Here is a 16,888-nt window from a genome sequence, read left to right on the forward strand (position 1 = left end):
ATTTGAAACTTAACCTGAGACCACTGTTGGGGAAAGTGAGGACTGCAGATGCTGGTCAGGCAACATCGGAGGAGCAGGAGAATCAACGTTTCGAGCTTAAGCTCTTCATCAGTGATGTGGGTGTGGCCCAAGGGGGCTGAAAGATAAATGGGAGGGGGTTGGGCTGGGGGAAAGGTAGCTGAGAATGCGGTAGGTAGATGAAGTTGGGGGGAAGGTGATAGGTCGGAAAGGAGGGTGGAGCAGATAGATGGGAAGGAAGACGGACAGGTAGGGAAAGTGAGCACTGCAGACACTGGAGATCAGAGACCACTGTTTATTGACTCTCAGGCAATCATGCTACTTACTGAAGCAGGATAAATCTGAGAATTAGCCTCAGGTCAATTCATAATATTGCAATTGAACAATTGAAGAAAAATGATATGATCAGTGAAGATATAAATATCTTTTCAACTCATGATTGTATTTCTTCTGTGCAAAGCAATTCAGCATATCAAAATATTGCTTTTGGAGAATAAGTTGATTTCATTTCCAGTAAGTTTTTGGATTGATCAAAGTTTGAGATCTAAATACTGGGAAATGAAACATGTTTGCACTGTAGGGGATCAGTATCAGCCATTTGCAGGTTGTGCTTGGCACAGCCAGATGGATGTGAACCTTTGTGAGTGTTGCTCATCAATGCGTTGTAATCACAAGGATATTTCTTACTGGCCCAGTGTGAATTCTTATTCTTTATTTCCTACAGCAAGCTATCCTTTCACAGTTTTAGGAAGGAAACTGTCAATTTAATGCCAATTAATACTGTATAATAAGCTGTTTTGTATTGTCATTTTACATCATTAGAGACTGGTCAGACTACGCAACCATATCTTCTTTAAAAGACCAAAGAAAACTCATTTAAAAGACCATCATAACCAATTAACTGAAGGAACTTTCATCTCATTTCCCTGGATTACCAGCTGGAGGGTTATTTTTCAGACTGGAGGCCTGTGACCAGTGGAGTGCCACAAGGATCGGTGATGGGTCCTCTACTTTTTGTCATCTACATAAATGATTTGGATGTGAGCATAAGAGGTACAGTTAGTAAGTTTGCAGATGACACCAAAATTGGCGGTGTAGTGGACAGCGAAGAGGGTTACCTCAGATTACAACAGGATCTTGACCAGATGGGCCAGTGGGCTGAGAAGTGGCAGATGGAGTTTAATTCAGATAAATGCGAGGTGCTGCATTTTGGGACAGCAAAACTTAGTAGGACTTATACACCTTTGGTAAAGTCTAAGGGAGTGTTGCTGAACAAAGAGACCTTGGAATGTAGGTTCATAACTCCTTGAAAGTGGAGTCACAGGTACATAGGATAGTGAAGAAGGCATTTGGTATGCTTTCTTTTATTGATCAGAGTATTGAATATAGGAGTTGGGAGGTCATGTTGCGGCTGTACAGGACATTGGTTAGGCCAATTTGGAATATTGTGTGCAATTCTGGTCTCCTTCAAATCGGAAATATGTTGTGAAACTTGAAAGGGTTCAGAAAAGATTTACAAGGATGTTGCCAGGATTGGAGGAATTGAGCTATAGGGAGAGGCTGAACAGGCTGGGGCTGTTTTCCCTGGAGCAGCGGAGGCTGAGGGGTGACCTTATAGAGGTTTACAAAATTATGAGGGGCACGGATAGGGTAAATAGGCAAAGTCTTTTCCCTGTGGTGGGGGAGTCAGAACTAGAGGGCATAGGTTTAGGGTGAGAGGGGCAAGATATAAAAGAGACCTCAGGGGGCAACTTTTTTATACAGAGGGTGGTACGTGTATGGAATGAACTGTCAGAGGAAGTGGTGGAGGCTGGTACAATTGTAACATATAAGAGGCATTTGGATGGGTATACGAATAGGAAGGTTTTGGAGGGATATGTGCTAGGTGCTGGCAGGTGGGACTAGATTGGGGTGGGATATCTGGTCTGCATGGACGGGTTGGACTGAAGGTTCTGTTTCCATGTTGTACATCTCTATGCCTCTATGAATCTATAATATGCCAACACCATAACAGCACAAGATAAAGGAGCAAGCTTAAATCATTTAGCCCATCAAGTCTACTCCGCCATTCAATAATAGCTGATATGTTTCCCAACCCTATTCTCTTGCTCCCCTTCCAAATCAAGAACCTATCTATCTCTTAATATACTCAATGACTTTAATGCACTCAATGACTTGACCTCTACAGCCTTCTGTGGCAATGAGTTCCACAGATTCATCACCCACTAGCAAGAGAAATTCCTCCTCACCTCAGTTTTAAAGTGACTATCCCTTCACTCTGAGGCTGTACCCTCAGGTCTTAGTCTATTCTACTAGTCCAAACATCTTCTCCATGTTCACTCTATCCAGGTCTCTCAATATTCTGTAGGTTTCAATGAGATCACTTCCTCATCCTTTTGAGTAATCATTTGAGTACAGTCCCAGAGTCCTCATGCGCTCCACAGATGACAAATGAAACACAATACAATCTGTAGCTTCATCTCTTAGCTCTACCTTGGAATATGAAAAGAAGGAAATCATATTGTTAATTCATTTTGAAAGGAAACTCAATGTGATTACATCAAGGTTGTTCCTCCAGCTAGGAATAGGTCTGTCATGACCCAGTAATCTGTTCTGTCATATTTATCATTCTCATGCTGCTTGATACTAGGGGTCTTGCTGTAGTCAGTAAATGGCAGCCTGTTCTCTGCAGGAGCTTCTTTGCAACTTGTTAACTGATGTTCTATGATGTGCAAATGTTTTATGGTAGAAACCATTCGATTTGTCCCAGGTGTTAAAAAAAGCCAACAAGAGGTTCTTAACATATCACTGCAGGCTGTTCAGAGGGGGTAAAAAGAACTAGCTTGGGGGTTTTAAATACTTTTGAGACATCAGTAGGAACATCAAAAATAATGTATCCTAAGCTTATAAATCAAATCATGGCTAGTCCCTACTGTTTACATTTATATTCAATTTCAACTTTATTTTGTGCTAATATTGATAACTTGACAAAATGTATTTGTTGTGATGATCTATTTTTATTCTGCAGCATGACATGTATTCTATATTGCACAAAATGGAGCAGAAGCAAAGATGTTTCAACAGGTCTTAAGGGTGTTTTACTGAACTGAGTGATGCTGATTTTGCTGAGATGGTTTTTATATATATATATGACATTATCCTACTTTCTGTGTGTGTGAGCTGAATATGATAATTCACCCTCAGATACTGGAGAAATGAATGAAAGTGAAGAAATGAACAAAACTCTTTAATCACTTGGGACTAGTGTTGGAGGCAACCTTGAAGGAACTTGGAATGGCCCACTGAATAAAGGTATTCTTGTAGAAATTAATAGCAATGGCTTATTTATGGCACAGAATGAAACCTAGTTAGTCTGTCTAGATTTCTGTTTGAAAACACAATAGCAGAGACAACAATTATTCAGAATGAAACAAGAAATAATAATTCAAGTTAATGCACTACCATCCGAGGACAAGCCAAACAGAGTCACGCATGAGAATTCCTCGAAACATGACATTCCAACCAGAACTCTATCAACAAACACATCAACTTGGAGCCCATTTATCACCCTCTGAGAAAAAGAACAGGAAATGGCATCACCACAGGAAATGACATCACCAACCCAAAGAAACCTCAACGCATATATAGAAAGTAGGTCACCAACACCAATGCTTTACCGGAGGCTCACTGATGCGGTTACCTCGTATGGTGACGAAACATCTGAAAATGAACTTTCCAGCTCAGCAAGCAAACTTACGTACAGAACCTCAACCTGAACTACAGATCTTCTTAAAACTCACTAACCTATCATCAGAATTGGGAACAATTAGAAATGTAATAAGTTCTAAGCAAGTGGAAGGAGGGAGAAAGAAAGAATAAAAGGGAAGGTCTGAGATATGGTGGAGAGATTAATTGAGTAAAGAAATGGTAATGAGTGAAATAAAGAAAGAAAAGTTCAGTCCATGGGAGATATGGATGAGAGAAAGATGCACAACTGTCATCTGTAGCTAAATATGGAGCAAAATGAGAGTAAAATCGAAAAATCAAAATAGGGGCAAAGATTACATTCTGAAATTGTTTTAAGGATTAAGTGGAGTTGTCCTGCAAAATAGTCACTAAAGGGCACAATATACTGAATTCTAGAAGTGGTGGGAAGGTGGCAGGAAGGGAAATTAATCAGGCAGTTAGCATTGGGAGCTTTCTGTCTCCTTCATTTCACAGGTACATGGTGGACTTGTCTAACCATCAGTAATTAAGGCCCTTAGGTGAATTAATGACCCCTACTGGACTGATTACGTGTCTTCTTGGTAAGGGAAAAAAGTGTCCACTTCCTGATTGTGAAAATGAGGAAGTCAACCTGCCAGGACTTTTAAAATCTTGATTCATATGGGTGACACTGTTTAGGTCAGCCTTTATTGTCCATCCTTAATTGCCTAGAGGGTGGGTATGAGTCAACCCCATTGCAATGGATCAGGAGTCACATGTAGGCCAGACCAGGTAAGGATAGAAGATTTCTTTCCTTAAAGACAGTAATGAAGCAATGTGACCGAATCCTTGGGCAGTCGGGGACAGGTCTGTGAACTTCACTTCTCTTGTGTCCCCTCCTCCCTTACCTTGTTGCTGGTCTTACTCTTCAGTGAGGCTGTTCAGCGAGCAGCCTACACCTTCCATAGGTTGTTATTATACACAGTGGCTGTTGGTCTGCAGTTGGCTGGGAGCTGCAGGTCAGGACAGGACATCTCCGCTGTGTGATCTAATTGGCTGGGAAGCACATTGGGTCACCACTTAAATAGCTGATTAGAACTTGGCTTTGTAGGTTTTCTCTCTGGTCAAGTCTCTCAATCTTAAAGATACATACCTCACTTATTGGCAAAAAAAAAGGAAATTCTTGTCCTATATCTGCATTTGGTCTCCCCATTGGACCAGTGTTCACAATATGTTAAACTGAAAGAAATGCAAGTAAATTGCTGGTTCAACATTTAAGATGCATCTGGATGAGCACTTAAAATGTCAGCACAGTAGGCTATGGACCAAGTGCAGTTAATGGGATTAGTGTAGTTGGTATTTGTGATTTGGATGGACATGGTGGGCTGATTGGTCTGTTTCTATGCTGTATGACTCTATAACTCATCGGAAGAAACATTTTGGGTCCTGGATGGTAGGAATAGAAGAGTTAAAAAGGCAGGGTATTACACCGCCTGTAATTGCATTCTTATGGGCCATGGCAGGGTAAGTGGGATGATCGAGGAGTTGATCAGCTTATCACAAGTAAATAAGTCCATTCAAAATGCTGGCAGTGGGAGGAAATGGAAGAGTAAATGATAGTGGAATCATGTGGAAAGTGGCAGAAATGGTGGAAACTGGTCTGTTGAATATGGAGCCTGCTGAAGTGAAAGATGAAAAAGCCTTTCAGTAACAAAATGAAAATAATCAAATATTTGATTTTACAATGCAAGAGAAAGCTTTACAGCATGGCTCCCTGCATGAATTCTGAGATACCTCTTGGGAAATAAGGACACATTCTCAGCGTAAGAATCAGGACATGAAATGAATGCTCATCAGAAATGAGTTTAAAGCGAAAATGCTTTTTAAAATCAGCCTTTAGCTGCTCAGGTTGTGATTGGGTAAGATGGAGGAGCAAGAACTTAATTAATTTGTGTGCATGTTGTGTGTTTTTGAAAACAATGGGAGCACTATATATATGTCAAGATATATAATCGGGAAACCTTTTTATTGCTCTATCAAGTTCCCATGTTTTACCAACAGGAGTAAATGTGAATGTGCGTTATAAAAGCAATTGCTTTTTGAAACACTACTGGCAAGTTGACCTCCACTTGGCCTATTGACAATACAGGTTCTGAAATGAAAGAATAAATGCAAGTCTATGTGACATCACCTCTGATGTATAACACAAGTGCCAGCAAAAAAGCGAACACATTTGAGGACATGATATATGTTGCATGATATACATTGCATGTATTTTTATACATTTGCAAAATCCTGAATGGAAATCTCAATCCTTCCAATCCAAATGGATTTACCCCTTCAGATTTAATCTCAGTCAAAATTTATTTGTGGCGTTATTATTGAGCCCCTAATAACATAGTCCAAATGCCTGCATTTTAAAAAATAGTCCACTAGTATTTTGACATGTTGATTCAATAATTAAAACCAATTTCCTGATATTACCTGATCTAATATGTGATGACATAACATCATCCTTTAAATTCTGGTGTAAATAAAATAAGATTCAAAACCAAAATGCTTTCTGTTTTTGGGTCATCATTAAGGTTCCCAATTTGGCTTGGGAGGTCAACTTTGGAATTTGAATCATATAACGTGTCATGTGACTCATGGCCATGTAATGCCAGATCACATGCTGTCTGTAAATATTATTGCCTTTTCCTTTAGTCAGTTGCATCCTCAATAGTTAAATAATGTTGATGTAGAAATGTCTATTCATACTTATGCTTCGTAGACATTGAAATTTATATAGAGTGAGAAAAAAAAGTGACAATTAAGCAGAAGAATTTGTAAAATAAATCCAAAAGTTTACAACAACAATATGGATAAGAAATGCAATTCAATCTTACTTTTTTTTTTGCAGTGGATGATCTGAAGATTGTGTCTTGTTATTTTTGTGTTATTTTTAATTCATAGATTCATACAGTGTAGAAAAGGCCCTTCAGCCAATTATGTTTGCACTGACATCATTGCCGCTAGAAGTGTGCAAATCCCAATTTCCTGCACTTGTCCCATACCCTTGAATGTTATGATATTTGAAGTACTCATCCAATTTTCTTTTAATTGTGAACTGAAGTGAGAACATAAGCTTTATGGGTGGCACGGTGGCTCACTGTTGCCTCACATCGCCAGGGATCCAGGTTCGATGCCAGCCTTGGGTAACTGCGTGGAGTTTGCTCATTCTCCCCGTGTCTGCGTGGGTTTCCTCCCACAATCCAAAGATCTGCAGGTTAGGTGAATTGGCTGTGCCAAATTACCCATCGTGTTAGCTGCATTAGTCAGAGGGGAATGGGTCTGGGTCGGTTACTCTTTGGAGGATCGGTGTGGACTTGTTGGGCCGAAGGGCCTGTTTCCACACTGTAGGGAATCTAATCTTTTTAAAAAATTAAGAATTGCATGGTTTGACAGGGGGTAACTTGATATTTATTGTGAACAATGTTTGCACGGCTATGGGTTACAGCAGTGTTTACAGATATATTGGAGCTGCAGGGTTGTGTACAAATGGAGCTCTGGTTGGCAACAAACAATGGATTAGTTTGTGTACAAGTAGCCAGTTAACTTGGGCCAGTGAACAAGATACAGAGAGGCCTTTGGATCATCATCAGTTCAAGAACTCTCTCTATTCTCTGCAGTAAACCATTTTGGGCCTGAAGAAAATTAATTTATTGTTCCTTCATCAGTTGGTGGAAGCTGTGACTTTGAATTTATAAGTCTGCACCCTGGGCAGCATGGTGACTCAGAGGTTAGCACCCCTGATGCCTCACAGCATCAGGGTCCTGGGTTTAATTCCAACCTCAGGCAACTGTATGGAGTTTGCACATTCTCCTCGTGTCTGCGTGGGTTTCCTCCAGGTGCCCCCTTTCCTCATTGTGTTTAGGGATGTATAGGTTTGGTGCATAAGTCAGGGATAAATATAGCATAGGGGAATGATTCTGCGAGTGTTGGTGTGGACTTGTTGGGCCGAAGGGCCTGTCCCCACAATGTAGGGATTCTATGAACTATACCACTTTATAAATGAACCAGTCAGGGCGGTACGGTGGCACAGTGGTTAGCACTGCTGCCTCACAGCGCCAGAGACCTGGGTTCAATTCCCGCCTCAGGTGACTGACTGTGTGGCGTTTGCACGTTCTCCCCGTGTCTGCGTGGGTTTCCTCCGGGTGCTCCAGTTTCCTCCCACAGTCCAAAGATGTGCAGGTTAGGTGAATTGGCCATGCTAAATTGTCCGTAGTGTTAGGTATGGGGTAGATGTAGGGGTATGGGTGGGTTGCGCTTCGGCGGGGCGGTGTGGACTTGTTGGGCCGAAGGGCCTGTTTCCTCACTGTAAGTAATCTAATCTAATCAGTCACTCTTGTAGGGGCATCCAGAGAAGGACAATTGAGAAGCAGCTTTCTGACCAGCACAAGGATCCTAAGAATCATCTCAGCAATGCTTGTGGACAGGAACCACTGAAATGCTTTTTCAGTTTATTTTTCCTCTGTCCAATACTCAGGTTCTTTTTCTGTCTATGTGTGCATATGTGCATGTGTCTGTGTGGTGTGAGTAAGGGAGGGTTTACAAGGAAGTTAGAGCTTTAATTTGTACAGTTACTTGTTAATTGAAGTCAAAGAGAAATAGGCAAGTAAAATGGGTGCATATTATGTTCCATTTCAAAAAACCATCTTGGTCTTAGGGTATAATGCATGTCCTCAGCCTTCTGTAAATTTCCAATGGAACATCATGCAAACTCAAGGGACAACAGCTCATTTTTCCATTTCAGGTTTTACAGCCTCTAAGACTCAATATTGAATTTCACAACTTCAGAGCCTGACCACGTGACATCAGTCCTCTATCTTTTCGTCTTTCCTTTCCTCACCAATGTCCCCACAGCCGTGTCCTATTTCTGTCTTATTTATTTCGCTGCCAGCAGAGAGGAGACATTTTTTTCCCTTTCACACCTTAATTGATACCCATTTTCCTTGCACCTCTGGAATTGAACTCTTTTGACCAGGTTTGGATGGGGACTGAAAAGAAGTAGAGGCTGAGTGGCCCTGACGCAACCCAGATTGAGCATCAGTGAGCAGGTCACTGCTAAGTAAGTGTTGATTAATCCTTCATTCACTTTACTAATGATCGAGAATAGACTGATGGAACAGTAAATGGCCAAGGTGGATTTGGTGGTCATCAATTCTCCACATTACCAGGAACATGGCTGTTTTACAGCTGTGTGGGAACACCTTGATTTCACCATAACTTGGCTAAATGATGGAGAGAAAGGCTTTAGCACTATTGACAAGATGGTGTCAGAGTCTAAAGACATTGCTGTAGCCAGTGCCTTCAACTAGTGCTTGATGTCATATACTGTGAATCAAATTATCTGAAGGTTAGAATCTGTGATACTGGAAACCTCCAGAGGAAGCCAAAATGGATTATCCACTTGGTCCAATTAACTGAACATGGATGTAAATTCTTTAGTTTTATCTTTTGCACTGATGCACTTAGCTACCCCAGCACTAAGTATGAAGATCCCTCTTATTCATTACTAATTGACCACCTGAGAGAGCAGATAAATGAAATTAATGTAATTTGGTGTTTGTTACTTGGTACGGATATAAAGGACCAAGGGGTCTGTTTCAATGCTATATGACTCCATGACAAGTAGTCATGTTTTGTTGCTTCACCGTCGAGCACAGACAATTTTTTTTTGTCTATGGGAAGATTTTGTTTCAATGCTGATTGCCCTCACCCCCAGTTTAAGAGCCTGTCATAACATTGTTGGTGCTAGGATTGAGGAAGGTCTCAAAGCAATCTATACTGTACCTCCTTGCACATCTGTCCAGCTACATTTCAGCTGGTATGTGACAACAAGATGCCAACAATGCACTCCAAATGGGATTTGTGCCTGATACTAAATGCAAATGAATTACCCTCCCTCTGATCCTGTAAACTTTGACTAATATTAGTGTTGGAATGTACTGGTTGTGTAATTTCAGTGCTGTCACTGGGAGTGCTGCTGAAGACCAATGCAATTATTTTGTATTGATAGTACTTAAATACAATATCCAGCTTCAAAATAATATACTAAAATGTTCAGAATTGAAATCAAAGGTTAAAATCCACAGGAAGGTGTGACTAACTGCTTTATTGACAATTGATTGACAAAATGGCTCAATTCTAATAAAGCAAAATGGCAAGGTACTGTGCATTCAGAGGTCTATGTGGCCCATGGATAGCATTTGAATTTTTATTTCACCATTTTACCAGTTTATGTACTTTTATCCATATAAAACATATACACAAGAGTTTCCTTCAATGCCTCTAGAACGGTAGGTAAAATACAAAGCTCCTTGAATTCAAGTGAGTGACAAGTCTTCATTTCCTTGGGGTGTCTTTAATATCTGGCATATTTAATGAAAATGTTTATTACATTGTCTATCGAGTAAAGATGCTGATTTTACGAAACACTCAGTACCATGTTATTCCAGTGGAGCTTTTTCCCTTGAGTTACAGTTTATAAATTTGCTTTTTAGTACAGTCTAATAAAGTATAAGTCTTGTTTTATGATATTTACCTCAAACTCTCATCAATATTTGGCTTGTGGTTTTCATATGAGGCATCTCCTTATAAGCTGTTTTCATTCTAATGATTGTCTATTCGTTCTTTTTAACAAGAGTGATTGATCAGACTTGTTTTTCCTTTTCGAACACCAACCATTGCAGGACAATCACAGCCTTCCACCTGGGAAGATCAGTTTTTGTGTTGTTTCCTGCTGTCAGTCATTTGCTTTGAGCTGTGTGCTTCCATTGTGTTCAAATTGCACAGCAACAGCTTTTGTGTTCAGAGAAGCGTGCTTCTGGACTTGAAAGATGTGTACAGCCAATGGAAGCCTGACCTATGTAAATGCATGGTATTGTGTTCTACCATCTATATCTTTCTGCATTTGAAGAGACCTGACCTGAATTTGACTGCATCTTGGCAAATGCTTCAGGAAGATTGTAATGTAACAGCAGTCTGAAATATCCATTCTACAATGTAGATTTCCAAGACACTGGCTTGCCAACCATTGTCTTCATAATCGCAACTTTTCAGTCACACTTAATATTCTACTTTAGAATTTGAACATGTAGGCATCAATAGTTTGTTAACTTCAGTGAGTCAAATAAATATTTTAGCAAGTATACCAATGGATAATAAAAAGAAAGCAGTTAGAATTTCCAGTCAATAAAAGACCAGATAAAAAAAATGACAGTACAATTCTCCGAAAATGGGACTTTTTGAATAGATATATCAAAAGCTCTGCCTCAGTTCCAGATATTTGTTTCTGGAAGATTTAAAATAAACTTCAATGCCTTTTCGAAATATGTAATCATTTTAACTCAATAATACAGGAACTGAGGACCAGTAATAGGCCTTGTTGTCCTTCAAGCCTCCTGCTCCATTCAAATAGATCAAGGCTAGTAGTGGTCTCAGTTCTACTTTGCAGTCTGCATCCCATAACTCTTGACTCCCTTATCTATCAAAAGCCCATCAGATGAAGGCTTGAACAAATTTAAAGATTTAGTTTCCACTTTCCACACTCTAATGACCTTTAGAGAAAAAAAAAGGCCTCCTCATTTCTGGCTTAAAAATTAAACCTCATATTCTTAAGCAATGTCCCCTGGGTTTAGTTTACCTCACAAGATGAACCAGGACTGTTAGGAGCATTGATATACATAGTGTCAGTGGCTGTTGGCCTTCACCATTCTGTGAGCCATGGGTAATTTATCCATATGACCTTGATCTGTAGGTGGCCTTGGTGATTTCAAAACTCTTTGCACATCGTGGTGCTCAAAATAATGTTACATCTCTCTGGCTTTCTGTTCCCACCACATGTCCTTCATATTCCAGATTTGTCTTTTGGCATGAGTCTTGAGATGTTGGAATGCTGCCTTGACTTGTGACCTTGGGTTGTTCTGCCAGGCATGGAAGGCTGATCATTTTTGATCTTTGAGGCTACATATACCTGTTTCATTTTTACTGAATCAATCCCAGTGACAAAAATGTACAAACCAATGGTTCTGAGTTCAGGAGTCTGGTATTTGATTTTACCTTTTATGATTGTCGGTTTGACACTGTGGAAAAGTTCATGTGTACTTGCTATTCCTATCATATGCAGAGCGTTCTTGGTTTGCAAATCCATAGCTGCCTGAAAGTGGCAACACAAGAAGGTAAGGTAGAACCCAGCTCCCCAGAACATTATCTGGGTCTCTGGATTAAGAGTCTAGCAATAATACCACTAGGGCATTGCCTCCCCTGTTTGTGTGCTGTATTGTTTTGCATTCCATGAAAGATCCTCCAGGTATCCAACTTATTCAGTCCCCTCAAAGATTGTATATTGCTGTTTGTAAGGGCTGCCTATGTTTAAAAGACATAAAATGGCTGACAAGGAATAAACAGAATTAAACAGCCAACTCCAGTGTTTAGACACAAAATGGCAGACAAGTAATTAAAACAGAATTAAACACCTTCTCCAGAATTAAAGTGAAATACAATGGTACCTTTGAACATAACTACTCCAATGTGACTGGGAGGCCCTACACAAACAGCCATCCAAGATAGTTTGGTAAGAGGATGTTTAAGGATAAACACAAGTTTATTAAAAAATGACAAGTGATTGCTTCCAGCCTTGATAATGAAAGGATGTTGTCTCATTAGGTGAACAGCACCAGTTAGAATGAAGGGTGTAAATCTCAGTCCATGAGATAGCCAGCCTATCTCATAGTGCAGCTGTGAAAACAACATCTTAAGTTATTTTGTAGTAATCAGTGATTTATTTGAAGTTATTCACAATATTAAGAGATAGGTTCTAGTTGAAGATTCTTCAGGTAATCACAAAAATAGATTTCAATGTAATTATAGATACATATGATGAAAATAGAATAGAAACATGGGGCAAAAACACTCAAACATAGATGTGAAAGTTAATTAGTTTTGTGAAATGCTTTCCTTACCTCTAAAAAAGATGTTTGGCATGTCCTGAACAAGACAAATTGTTCGCAACTTATTAGTTAGAAAGTGTTAACAGTAGACGTAGCTGTAAAACTTTACATAAACTAACTTTAAAATAGGAGTTAATACAATGAATCTTATAGCAGTTAGTTAGAATCAACTGTCCTTTGTATATTTGGGACAGTGGAAAATATAAGTGGAGTAATAGAATTTGATAAAGATAGCAAAGGAATACAAAAGGCATTGGAATTTAAGCAGTTCTTAGAGATAAGCAAGTCTGAGACAGATCTGAAAGACTATAACCAGTAACTTTGGAAAGCAAATTACTAGGATCCATAGAAAGATCCCAAGGCCTGGAGATTACAATGCCTGTTAAACACCATTGGATCATGGAAAACTGGGGCTGTCCATAAGAATGCCCATCATTGATGTGGTGTTTCACAGGATTGGATGTATAGGATGGTTTCTCAGGTTGGCGCAAAATCGAGGGTTAAAGGGCCTGTACTGCACTGTAATATTCTGTGTAATGTTCTATGTTCTAATAAGGGAAAGGACACAGTGACCACATTGTATGTGATTATCATAACACAAATATATAAAAAAATGTTGTATTCTACTGTAAAAAAAACAGTGTCGTTGATTTCTCTTGTGATCTGAGCTAAAGATTAAGAGAACGACTGGGTTCTCACATCAAGGCCAGATTCAGGAAAGATCTTTGACCCTTCTCCTTGCATTAACCAGTTGTTGCTGGAATAGGAATGACATCTGTCATGTGTCGGAATCCTGCCCACCTCCTGAGTCTTTGTCCCTGGTTCAGGGGTTATGCTCCTACACTATTTAATATTGGTCATATTTGAAATATTCATTATTAAGGACATGCAAGGTACCCATTGTATTCTGGGTAGTGAGGGTCCCTAATATGGCAAAATTTCCATGTGATAGCTCAAAGTGAATCATAGGGTGAGGTATTTTACAGAAATGAGGTATTGTTAACAAGTTTTGGGGGGGGCACTGTTGTGAGGCAAGTGTGGCAGTAGTAAGTGTCACTATTACAGGAGGTTAACACCATATACCAGAATTTTAATATATAATGGATGCTAGTTGATCTCTTTGGCAGCATTAACAGTAAGTTAGATGAGATGTGGATAATTTGTTAACTACTCATACATAAAACTGGCATTGCCAATCCATTATAGAGATCAATGAATCAATTTTCTTTTTTTGTATTGCCTTCAGTTCCCTATCCAGACAATAAGCTGGAAATCTACACCCATGTACTTTATAATAATCAAAATGTGATCAAAAAAATGTAGTTGAGTGAATGTTGGCATTTATACTTTATTGGAAATGAACTTGGACTTGGGAGAAAGAATATGCAGTGTGGAGGACGAATATATAACTGACCTCAAGATAGACATTTACATCATTTTTGCATTGAGAATAAAAAATGAGTTGTCATTTGAAAAATTAGAGATAGGGGAACTATTGTTCAAAAATATATCATCTTCTCTAGTGATAAATGAATAATATCATTTCTTTACTGTCTCAGTTTGTTTACTCCTCTTGGACCAATGATGTCCAATTTCTTTCCATGTTTCTCATAAAGTAACATTGTACATTTACTACTTCTGACTGTTGATAGGCATGCTAAATATTATCTAGTGCTATAAAATATATGCCACTTATTTTTAAAGTTTTATATTTCTCTGCCACAGAGATCCTTTAGGTCTGTACTATCATTCTGAAAGTGAATTGTTGTAGATATTGATACTAGAGGCCAAGCCTGGCTCTCATCCACCATGCTATCTTCATTGCACAGCTGTAGCAACATATGGCAAGAAGACTATTTCCCTTGATTCCATCAATCCCAAAACCATGGGGCATGTTGCCCTTTGGCAGAAGAATATAGGAAATGCCACTATCCACCAGCTGTCACTGGACGCAACATCTGTAGTTACATTCCAGCTAACATCTTATTCATTTGTCAGGTATGTTTGCTTTATCAATACAAGGTTTATTAGGGACCTTTATTTCCTTATTTAAAACATCTACTTTGTTTTCTGGAATTACAAAGAATATGCAGAACTGAAATAGGCCATTCAGCCCAACTCGTGTGTGCTGAGGTTTTCTCTCCATTTGAATCTCCTCCCATTCTAACTGCATTATTTCTCCCGATCAGCATTTTACACTTTATTCTATCACTCACTTGTCTAATTTATTGTTGAAAGTATGTAAGTTATTCGTGTACACCTTTTCAGTGTTTGTGTGCTTGACATTATAACTATTCATTGAGTAAAGGACATTTTCTTATTTCCCAAGTGCTACATTCATATCCCCCATTTTAAATTCAACCACATGTGGAAGTATTCTCCCCACATCTACCCTGACCAATCTATTCACATTTTCAAAACATTTCTTTATAGTAGGAAGAACCAGAACTGTGTATGATATTTTAAGGATGATCTGCCCAGTTTAACATAACTTTATTACTTCTGAATTCTATATATTTTGAAATCATCTTCAGAACTTTTCTCAGTGTTATTAATTGTTTTTTTCTAATTTGCAAGCTGCTTTTAGTTATTTATTCAATTATCCCCCTAAATCTCATTTGTCTTTCTGTTCTTTTCCGTTTTGTGTTGCAATTCTTCAATTTGTTTTACCAAAATTCATCACCTTACATGTACCCATGATAAATGTAACTGTCAGATCTGCACATTTTCTGATGTCTTCCAGTTTTGTTCTACAGTCTTCTGCAGTACAATGGGGAGAGCCTGGAGAGTTTCCAGCTGCCACTGTTGATGTACAATTGAGGAGTCGTTGAAAATGTTCTCTCCAGTGTTAACAGTTGTCATCCTTCAGAAGGGAAGCACTGTTGTGTGAACCATGGGTAATTTATCGAGATGACCTTGGTCTATAAATCCCCTCGTAGTTTCAAAACTCTTTGCATGTTGTGATGCTCAACATGATGTTGCATCTCCCTGGCTTTCTCTTCCCACCACATATTCCAGATTTGTTATTCGGCATGAGCCTTGAGTTGTTGGAATGCTGCCTTGACTTGTGACCTTGGATTGTTCTGCCCATGGCAATGAATGCTGCATATTTATTTATTTCAAGTGGCTGAGGCTGCATATTTCTGGTTAATTTTCACTGAATCAATCCCAGTAACAAAGATGCACAAATCCAGTGGTTTTGGGTTCAGGAATCTATTACAGATGAATGTATTTGATCTCACCTTTTAATAGGTGCCAGTTTGACATGGTGGAGAGGCTTGTGTATGTGAGCTATACCTTGAGCAATGCCATCAGGGGTTCCATGACAGGGTGAAGTATCAGAAAAGGTGTGGTCCAAGAAGTCCTGAATGGCAGAGCTGGTGAAGGAAGACTGTGATGGTAGAAGGAGCTGCAGCAGTCAGGTGATCCCGGTAATCATGTGTCAACTGGTTAATGAAATCTGACCACCAATCTGTTTAGATCCTCTACACCTTGACAGTACCTTATTGCCTCCACATTGAACAGAATCACTTCTCAAGTGTCCATTTGACAAATTCTATGGCAATGGGCAATTGGCAAAGGGTCCAGAACTGTGAATTTGAGAGTCCCTGATTGAGAATCTGCACACTGGTGATAGATACATGAAGGTTATTTTACACTTGCTTTGGGAGAGAGGTGCTTTTTGGCAACAGCATCTATGACTGAACAGTTCTCATCTGGAGACACAAGGCTCACCCCATATTTAAGAAGGAAGTCTAGAAAAAGATTAAAAGTCATTTATCCCTTCAATCTTTGCTGCAAGTATCACCTCATCCAGATAACCTTCTCTGTGCTCAGATAAATAAAAAAACTTTGCAGTTTGAATCATTAGAACATTCACTGAATATCTTAAAGATTAGGGTCTGGGAACAAGAACTATAACCAGATTAAGGGAGATATCAAGACTCCATATTGACATCACTGTCAATTCAGTAAGAGCTACTTCCCACCTGGGATGGGACAGATGAAGTAACAATCAAGTGGAAATACTTTCTCCTGTAAAATCAAGACTAACAGCAACCTTTTAGTGGAAACACAATGGTTTTGCCTTTCATAATGGAATCGTTGATGGACTGCCAAAACTCCACAGTTATATAAACGAAAGGCTCATGACACTCATCCTCCAGCTCAGC

This window comes from Chiloscyllium punctatum, chromosome 22 (assembly GCF_047496795.1).
Source record: "Chiloscyllium punctatum isolate Juve2018m chromosome 22, sChiPun1.3, whole genome shotgun sequence".
In the NCBI taxonomy this organism is placed as follows: Eukaryota; Metazoa; Chordata; class Chondrichthyes; order Orectolobiformes; family Hemiscylliidae; genus Chiloscyllium; species Chiloscyllium punctatum.